This window comes from Coregonus clupeaformis, chromosome 8 (genome assembly GCF_020615455.1).
Source record: "Coregonus clupeaformis isolate EN_2021a chromosome 8, ASM2061545v1, whole genome shotgun sequence".
NCBI lineage: Eukaryota > Metazoa > Chordata > Actinopteri > Salmoniformes > Salmonidae > Coregonus > Coregonus clupeaformis.
The window spans coordinates 52,675,295-52,685,166 of NC_059199.1; positions in this window are offsets into that span (position 1 = coordinate 52,675,295).

The following is a 9,872-nucleotide window of genomic DNA, read 5'->3' on the forward strand; positions in this document are numbered from 1 at the left end:
ACTTTGAAAGCAAGCTAGTGTGTGACCTTTATTGTGATAATATAATGTGAGGGACTCTTATTTTTAAAGGGTATTCTGGCTCTGGGGAGAAAAACAGAGGGTCATGGGTAATATACCTCAGTCTAGCGCAGGACTGCCCAACCCTGTTCCTTGAGAGCCACCCCTGTTCCTGGTTTTTGCTTGGAGCGAAAACCTACAGCAGGGTAGCTCTCCAGGAACAGGGTTGAGCAACCCTGGTCTAGAGTTTGGAGTAGCACAAGCAGCCACGCTCTTGGCTGACGTTATTATTTTGTCCCTGTTAAGTTGTTTACCACTCTGACATTAAAGGGGCAGTGCAGTTAAAAACGTGCTTTCCCAGTTTCTTTGATGATACATCCACGTTATGAGGTCGAAATAACACCCTGAAATTGTGAAAATTATGATAATGCCCTTTTTTGTGTAAGAGTTGCTTGAAGAAAATGTCTGGAATTTCAGCCTGTTCTGGTAGGATGGAGTTTTTGGCCCAGATTATGACATCACAATCTGTTATGATTATTCTGACCAATGACCAGTCATCTTTTATTTGCCTCCTACTTTGAAGAGGTAAGTGGGGTAGGCTCCAGGGTCTACGATCCTATCCGCCAATTAGGGCTGTGTATGTAAATATATACAAATGTGTATCGCCACACCCACACGATCAGACTGAGCATTTCAATGGCAAAAGGATACTCAGGGAAAGAAATGTTTAAAAAATATATATTTTTTCATTTATTTTAATGAAATAAACACACACAGTGATTTATTAGACATATAGTGATGATTTAAAAAAAATACAATTAAAAAGAGTGTATGGGGGCTTTAAACATTGAGTCTGAAATCACAGAGTCCTTTTTCATCGGCCTTACACTAGCTTATTATAACATAACCCTCAAAAAGATTCTAACATTGGGATATTCATTGTAATAATTTATTTTCCATTTCATTGTTTGCTCAGATTGTAATTGAAGTTGGTTGTGTAAACATTATCAGAACAGGCATCGAATGATAAACAGAACAAAACATGAACCCATTTTGGGATCATTTTTTTACAATGTCATCCACATCGCACTTTATGTCAATATAACAATATCGCTGCTGGCTCAGCCTGTCCATGGTCTGCATCACTCAGCCTGGGGAATCCTCGGTCCTGTAAGACACATGAAACACATAGGTAGGTTGTTGAATTTATCATTATGTCTGTCACGCATTCAGTCCATTCATTACAATGTTATTGTTCTAAGTTTAGCCCAGAGAATATCAAATCAAATTGTATTTGCCACATGCGCCGAATACAACAGGTGTAGACCTTACAGTGAAATGCTTACTTACAAGCCCTTAACCAACAATGCAGTTTTAAGAAAAATAAGTGTTAAGTAAAAAATAAAAATAATTAAAGAGCAGCAGTAAAATAAAATAACACTAGGGAGGCTATATACAGGGGGTACCGGTACAGAGTCAATGTGAGGGGGCACAGGTTAGTCGAGGTAATTGAGGTAATATGTACATGTGGGTAGAGTTAAAGTGACTATGCATAAATAATAAAGAGAGAGTTGCAGCAGCGTAAAAGAGGGGGTGGGGTGGGGGACAATGCAAATAGTCCAGGTAGCCATGATTAGCTGTTCAGGAGTCTTATGGCTTGGGGGTAGAAGCTGTTAAGAAGCCTTTTGGACCTAGACTTGGCGCTTCGGTACCGCTTGCCGTGCGGTCCAGCCTTGTAGTCCTGACATCCTTTACTCTACTTCACCTAGGTGGGGGAGGGATTTTAGGCGGATGGACAAACAATCATGGATGGATGAAACTGGGGTCCATTTCGGATCTGACTAGCAGTTTTTTGAGAGAGAAAAAAAAACATATCTGTTTCTCGGCTTGTGTGAGTTATGTGATTTACAGTGACATACCTTTACAGGCTACTCAAATGAATGTGTACTATGCATTTTTCTGGACAAACTTCAGTCAGGCTGAATTGCTGTTGTCTGTTGACTCCTGAAACACATAGGGTGTTTCTCAAAATGCATTCTACCGTGCTCCGAGCACGCAAATTGGAGCACGGGAGGGTCGGAGTATGAGTCCAAATCAAAGTAACGAAACGGAGCAGGGAGGGAACTTCTCGAATGCGTACTCCGTTTGTACATAATCCTGAGACCCAGCCCATTGACTTATGTCCACTGTAGTGGACATTTGAGTTTCATCCCTCTTCTTGGAATCTTTTGTGCAAGTCTCTTAATTCCTGATGTACTGTACAGAGGACATCCTGGGCTTTTCAGTGATATGTCATTTGATTGGCTGGGAGGCCGGGAACCGCCTCTATCTTTCCTTTCAAAATGGACGGCATAGGAACAAGCACATTTTATGGAAAGATGAGAGGTAAGTCAAATATTGTTTGTCTATGGTTTTGTTACTATGATAATCATATATTTTCTTGTTCATGAAGGTGTTAGGAATCATATATTTAGTTCTGATAGCAACTAAATTATGTATCTTTTGAAAGATTTGCCATTTTATGAATGTCAATTATAGTGGACATCAGGACTATCTTCATGTAAATAATGACTCCACATTGTCGTAGGAAACAGAACTGAAGCAGACCGAATAGTTGAGGGAGATTCAGATTTGGAGTTGTCAGATGATGAGAGAGATGAGGATAAGTTTCAACCAGTGATACAAAACGGTGATGAAGAAGAGGAAGACAATGCAGAAGGCTCAGTTGAAGGGACAGATGCAGACACAGACACAGATACAGACAGGGATGAACAGGAAACTCGTCGCCCTCTGTGGGCCAGGAGTAACATGTATGTTTGATGCAGTTCCACAATTTTAAATTCAGCTGCATTGAGTATTTAAACTGTTATTACTTATCATTTATTATTATTTTTTCCTTCATATCAGATTTGCACCTGTGTTACCTGGGCTTCCTGTGTGTCAAGATGACCCTACAACACGTGCAGACTGGAGTCCAATTGAATACTTTTCACAGTACATTGACAACAAGGTCTTTGAAGATTTGGCAACATACACAAATCAAAGAGAGCTGCAAATCAAAGGAGTGTGCATGAACACCACGCCACAAGAAATAAAAATCTTCTTGGGCATTTCAGTCCACATGGCCTGCCTTGGCTATCCCAGAATTAAAATGTTTTGGGCCAACAAAACTAAAGTGCCAGTCATAAGTAGCAAAATGACTAGGGATAGATTCTTCAGGATAAGAAATTCCCTCAAGATTGTCAATGACCTGGCTGTAACAGAGGAAACAAAGAAGGCAGATATTCTTTGGAAAGTCAGGCCAATACTCGATCGTGTGCGCCAAGGCTGTCTCAGCCTTGCAAAGCCAGAAAGGGTCTGCATTGATGAGCAAATCATCCCATTCACAGGCCGTTGTCCAGTCAGGCAATATGTTCCCGGCAAGCCAAACCCTACTGGCCTAAAGGTCTTTGTCCTTGCATCCCCAAATGGTCTGATGCTTGATTTTGAAGTCTACCAAGGGAAGAATACCTTTACAGTCCAAAGGTTAGGAGTTGGAGCTGCAGCAGTTCTACGCATGGTTGAATCTGTTCCAACAGGAAGCCACATATTCTTTGACAGGTACTTCACAACCATAGATCTATTGGATGCATTGCTGGCAAAGGGCCTTCCTGCAACTGGAACTATAATGAAGAACCGTGTCCCAAAGCTGTGCCAGCTGCCAGTAGACAAACAGTTGAAAAAAGAGGGGAGAGGAACATCAGTGTCAGTGGCCAGAAAGAGTCCTGAGCTGGCCATCACAAAATGGTTCGACAACAAACCAGTGCTCATGGCATCCACTGTACATGGGAAAGACCCAGAAGACATCTGTACCAGATGGTCCCAGAAAGAAAAGCACCTGGTCCAGGTTAAAAGACCAGCAGTAATTAAGCAGTATAATGATAACATGGGTGGCGTAGATCTTTGTGATCGCATGCTTAGCTTCTATCGTATGTCAAGCAGGACCAAGAAGTGGACATCGCGCGTGATCAGTCACTTCTTTGATGTTGCCATCACCAACTCCTGGATACAATACCAGTCTGACAGCAAAGCTCTGCACAGACCATCAAAGAACACACATCAGTACCTGGACTTCAAACTACTCCTAGCTGAGGAGCTGTTGGAGAGTCCGGAACTGGAAAACAGCTGTGAAGAGAGTGAGGATGAGTATGAGCCACCATCTAAAATGAGGATCCCACAACCAGAGCCATCTGTGCGCAGACTAGGAGCCATGCACATGCCTGAGATGATGGATACCAAGCATGCAGAAAGATGCAGAAATAAGGGCTGCAAGAGCAAGACGTACATGAGATGTACCAAATGCAAGATGTTCCTCTGCATTACCAAAAAGAAAATACTAAGAACAAAATGAAGAGTGAAGGAAAAAGCTAGATTGGATTCAGTTTGACAGAAGGAAAAAATCCAAAATAAATCTGTTACACATTAGTTATATGTTCATTGTTCAAATAACACTGAAAGGATTCAAGGGGACCAATCAAAGGATATGGACATAACAAAGTGTTAAGCTTTAATAGTAAAGCTATCCTTCGAAATGTAAGGAAAAGGATTCAAGAATGATTCATGTGTATTGTATAATCAAAATGTCTGTATTCTTGGATAATAATCAATCTACAGCCCAAAATGTATGTATTCTTAGTTCATAAAAACTCTGTAATCTGTAAGAACTCTGTAAAAATTTGTATCTACCAAATGTGTCTCTTTTCGTACTCAAATGATCCTGTTGTCCACTACAGTGGACATGCTGTAAAATAAAAAATTAAAATTAAAATTAAAATGTGGAAATTGTAGGATGCTTTTTTTAAACCCTAAACAGTTATTCAATCACAAAAAATATGATTAGGAAAAACAATATTTTCCTTGGTTCTCAGGAGGATATTTTGAAACATGCATCGATGCAAGCTTCAATGGAAAGTATGCACAGAAATTTGACGCAACCACGTAAAAAATTACGCTAAATGTATTTGAGCTGAAGCTACTACTGTTAGCTAGCTAGCTACCCACAAAGCATATACATCTACCTTGCATAACATTATTTTAGTTCATTTTTGCCTGTTAAACTATCTGGTTAGCTACATTATTACGATTCACATATAGTTAGCTGATAATTATGAAGTAAAACGTTTGCTTTGTGTATATCTTGTTTCGTCTCTATCGTTGCCGTTGTCCTGGCTGGAAGAAGGTTCAGTGAATGGGGAGGTGCAGCGTGAGGTAATACAGTAGGGGGGAGTGCTTCTCAATTGTAATGTTTTATGCGTTCTCCACACTCTCGTCCTCACAAGAACGTACTCAAGAGAACGTCCTCGGAGATTGCACTTGGAGCATGAGAGCGTGGAGCACTTTAGCATGCATATTGAGAAAACACCCATAGACACAGAGTTGGTGTTAGTGGGTCACCTTGGATCAATGTATAGCTTAATTTCTATGAACTTGACAATGACATACCCAAGCATTCTCCATGGAGAGGAAAGCATCTGACTGACCATGGTTTTACTTCTGTGGTCAGAGCAGAGGTGGGCTGGGATTGGTAGCCTAAGAAAAAAGGCAACTACAATATTACTTCTCACATTTGATGCCTGTTGGATAGGACAAATGTTACTCTGCTAAACACAGAAGTGCTAAATTGAGGGATTAACTAATTTCACTAGCTATTGTACATACATTACAAACTGACACCCTTCTCTCAATTTTGAAAGCAAGCAAGCTAGCTAATTATAACATAATTATGTCCTTACAACTTTACCTGAACTGTAGATTGCACTTTTTGATATTACTTTTGCAGCATTTTGTGTCACATTGGCCAGCAAGCGCATTCCCTTTGACAGCTCAGCCTGGTATCGGCAGAAAAGCATCAATCTGGTAAGTTTTTGCAAAAAGATTTGATCAAGAAACATGATGCCTAATGTAATACATTGGATTCAATGGGGGGAAGATTAGTGTCACAGTATTGATGTCTAGAGATAAGCGTCAGAGTCTTTATGCCTAAGTGAATACATTGCATTCAATGAGATTGATCCATATCCTTATTTCGACGCCAAACCCACCACTGGGTGTGTGTGGCCAAAGCTCTCTATTTCATTCATGTCATCTGACCATAGCACCGGTTCCAATCCAAGTGACAATGCCATTTAATAAACTCCAGGGGGCCAGTCCTATCAAACATTAGATTTTTTAGGTTAAGTTTAAGCATCAGCCAATTAAAATTATTGACGTAGTTGCAAGTGATCATTTTAGCGGTTCCCATTACATAAGATTGCACATTTAGCCATATACTAACCTCAGTAGCTGGCCATTAATATTTCCTGTAACAAATTCTGTATCAGCCAAGTAAAATTGTAGAAGTCGTTGTACGTGTTCCAACACTTTTACATGGAAGATTCCTTAACATTAGATTAGATTAGAGAGTTTAATAGTCACATGTACAGTGTTACAGGTGTAATTACAGGGTACAATGAAATGCAGGACAAATTTAAATAAAACCATATAAATAGATAATAATACAAATTGAAATAATAATATATACATATTAACAACTGTGGCAATGATAAATGTCCATTGGGGTGGGTTCAGGGTAAATGTCCGTGGGGGTGGGGGACTGCAGGAGCAGGTAACTGACTAGTGGTGGCTATTCAGAAGCCTGATGGTCTGGGGGTAGAAGCTATTGGCCAGTCTTACAGTTTTTGTCATGATGCTTCTATACTGCCCACGTCTGAGTGATGGAAATGGGGAGAACAGGCCATGGATCGGGTGGCTGGGATCGCTGATGATCTTCTTGGCTTTCCTGCGACACCTGGTGTTGTAGGTGTCCTGGAGGGCAGGCAGTGTGCACCCAATGGTGCATTCAACTGAGCGTACCACCCTCTGTAGCGCCTTGCAGTCCACAGTGGTGGAGTTGCCGTACCAGGCTGTGGTAAAGCCCGACAGTATGTTCTCGATGGTGCTCACTTTGAGGGCCCTCGGCAACAGGCCAGATTTCTTCAGCATCCTGAGGTTGAAGAGTCGCTGTTGTGCCTTCTTCACCACGGTGTCCGTGTGGTTTGACCATTTCAGCTCCTCAGAGATGTGTACGCCGAGGAACTTGAAGTGTTTGACTGTCTCCACGGAAGCCCCGTTGATGAGGATGGGGAAGCCCAGCCTGGTTCCTCCTGAAGTCCACAATCAGCTCCTTTGTTTTGCCGATATTGAGGAAGAGGTTGTTTACCTGGCACCACGCCGTCAGAGTGCCTACCTTCTCCCTGTAGGCCATCTCGTTGTTATTGGTAATCAGGCCTACTACTGTCGTGTCATCAGCGAACTTGATGATGGAGTTGGAACTGTGTGAGGCCACGCAGTCGTGGGTATACAGGGAGTACAGGAGGGAACTGAGGACGGACCCTTGTGGGGCCCCCGTGTTGAGAATCAGTGTTGAGGTGGTAATGTTGCCTACTTTCACCACGTTGGGGCGGCCTTTCAGGAAGTCTAGGACCCAGTTGCATAGGGAGGAGTTCAGTCCCAGGGCCGTGAGCTTTGTGGTGAGCTTAGAGGGCACTATGGTATAGAAGGCCGAGCTGTAGTCAATGAACAGCAGCCTCACATATGCATTCCTTTTGTCCAGGTGGGTGAGGGCAGTGTGCAGTGTAATGGCGATTGCGTCGTCCGTGGATCTGTCAGGGCGGTAGGTGAATTTTGTGGCCCCCCTTCTTGATGGCAGAGAGAGAAATTGAAGTTCTAAAATTAATTTCCTGAAATTCTACACATTTTTCCATTTGGCGTAGAGAAAATATTACAGTTTTAAAGCAAGTTTTCAGCAATTCTACAAATAAAAGGCCACTCTAAAATGTGCAGTTTTGTCACACAACACAATGCCACAGATGTCTCAAGTATTGAGGGAGCATGCAATTGGCATGCTGACTGCAGGAATGTCCACCAGAGCTTTTGCCAGAGAATTGAATGGTTCATTTCTCTACTATACTGTAAGCCTCCTCCAACGTCGTTTTAGAGAATTTGGCAGTACGTCCAACCGGCCTCATAACCGCAGACCACGTGTATGGCCCATGGTGGTATTGGGGTTATGGTATGGGCAGGCATAAGCGACGGACAACGAACACAATTGCATTTTATCAATGGCAATTTGGATGCACAGAAATACCGTGACGAGATCCTGAGGCCCATTGTGAGGCCCATTTCTTTTAAGGTATCTGCGACCAACAGATGCATATCTGTATTCCCAGTCATGTGAAATCCATAGATTAGCGCCTAATGAATGTATTTCAATTTACTGATTTCCTCATATGAACTGTAACTCAGTCAAATCTTAGAAATTGTTGCAAGTTGCATTTATATTTTTGTTCAGTATATTTTGTTATAATTTTTTTTACCCTGACATGTCTTGACCCACCGTTAACAATACATGGATGTATGTGAAACGGAGAAGCAAAAACGTCATATACGTGAAAACGTAACATTAGTAAGTATCCTATGCAAAGATAGTCATGCAACATTGGCACTCTACACTTGAGACAGACCAAGTGGAGGGGAACAAAAGTAAACCTTGAATTTGGAGGTTTGAATGTATCCCTCTGGTGGCCAAGTTGACCTATTTTCTGAAATGCTATTGGTTTGTCGAGAAAAAGTTAGGGGGGAGGGGCAATTTGTTACAGGAAATAATCATGGCCACCTGCTGAGGACTAAATGTGCAAGCTTATGTAATGGCAACAGCTATCATGTAGCTTTTGATCACGTGCAACTAAGTCAACGATTTTAATTGGCTGATGCTGAAACTTAACCCTGAACTTTTTCTAATGTTTGCAAGTATGGCCCCCAGGTGCTTATAATTGTTGGATGACATGAAAATAGTTTGTAGCTCAGACTTTACAGAAGTTTTTGTGAGAAGACCTGTTCGGAGATGGGACGTCAGCAGCATCAAATTGAGACGAGTCCTGTGAAGCTTGTAGACGTCGTAGAGCAGAAGAGCTGACATGTCCGTGTGAGAGTCTCGGCTTCCGATAGTGGGGTCCAAATAGCTGTTCAGACTTTACAGACGTTTTTGTGAAAAGTAACTTTCAGCATCCTCTCATGTCTGACAAACACCGTTTTTGGGAAGCGGATGTCTACCACATAGGCGAATGGCCGACACCGGCGGATTCATTGAAATGAGATGCAGCCCATGCAAAAAAACGGACATCTCTAATGTAAACACACAGGGTTTTATTTAATAAAATGTGATGGTGTCACCGATAACCATGCGGGTGCGTACATCGACCTCAAGGGGTTTGTGATTTGTTTTTATCTTGTGATGGCAAAGCAGTAGACTAGATACAACTCACTGGCATTAAGATAGCGAGCTGGGGAAATCCTGGAAATGTTTGCATATGCTACTCTCCCTTTTCGTGAGAGTTTCCTGTGCTAGCAGAAAAGGGGGGGACAAGGAACTCTTTTGGATTGACTCTTAGCGGTGAAGTGCCTTATCATGCCAATATAACAGCATTTGTTGTTTTAAATACAGAGAGGAAAGCACCGCACCGTCGCGTAACAAGTGAGGAGGTAACCAGGAACAAGGAAGCCATTTTTTACATTTTTAACATGCTGTGCTGGTGCCAGTCCTTGCTCATGTTTGCTAGGTAGCTGCCCCTGCCCTTCCCACACTGTGGTAGTATGGAAACTGGATCTAACATTCAAGAGAGCATACTAATAAATAAATATGCAATTCTATAACCTTTTATTAAAACAATACATCCATTAAGAGATTCTTATGTACAGTTTACAAGAATATAATATCAAAAGAGCTTGAAAATCAAGTAAAAACTACTCTCAAACTTCTCCAATAACAGTTCAAGTAAGGTATTAACCCAAATGTTCAT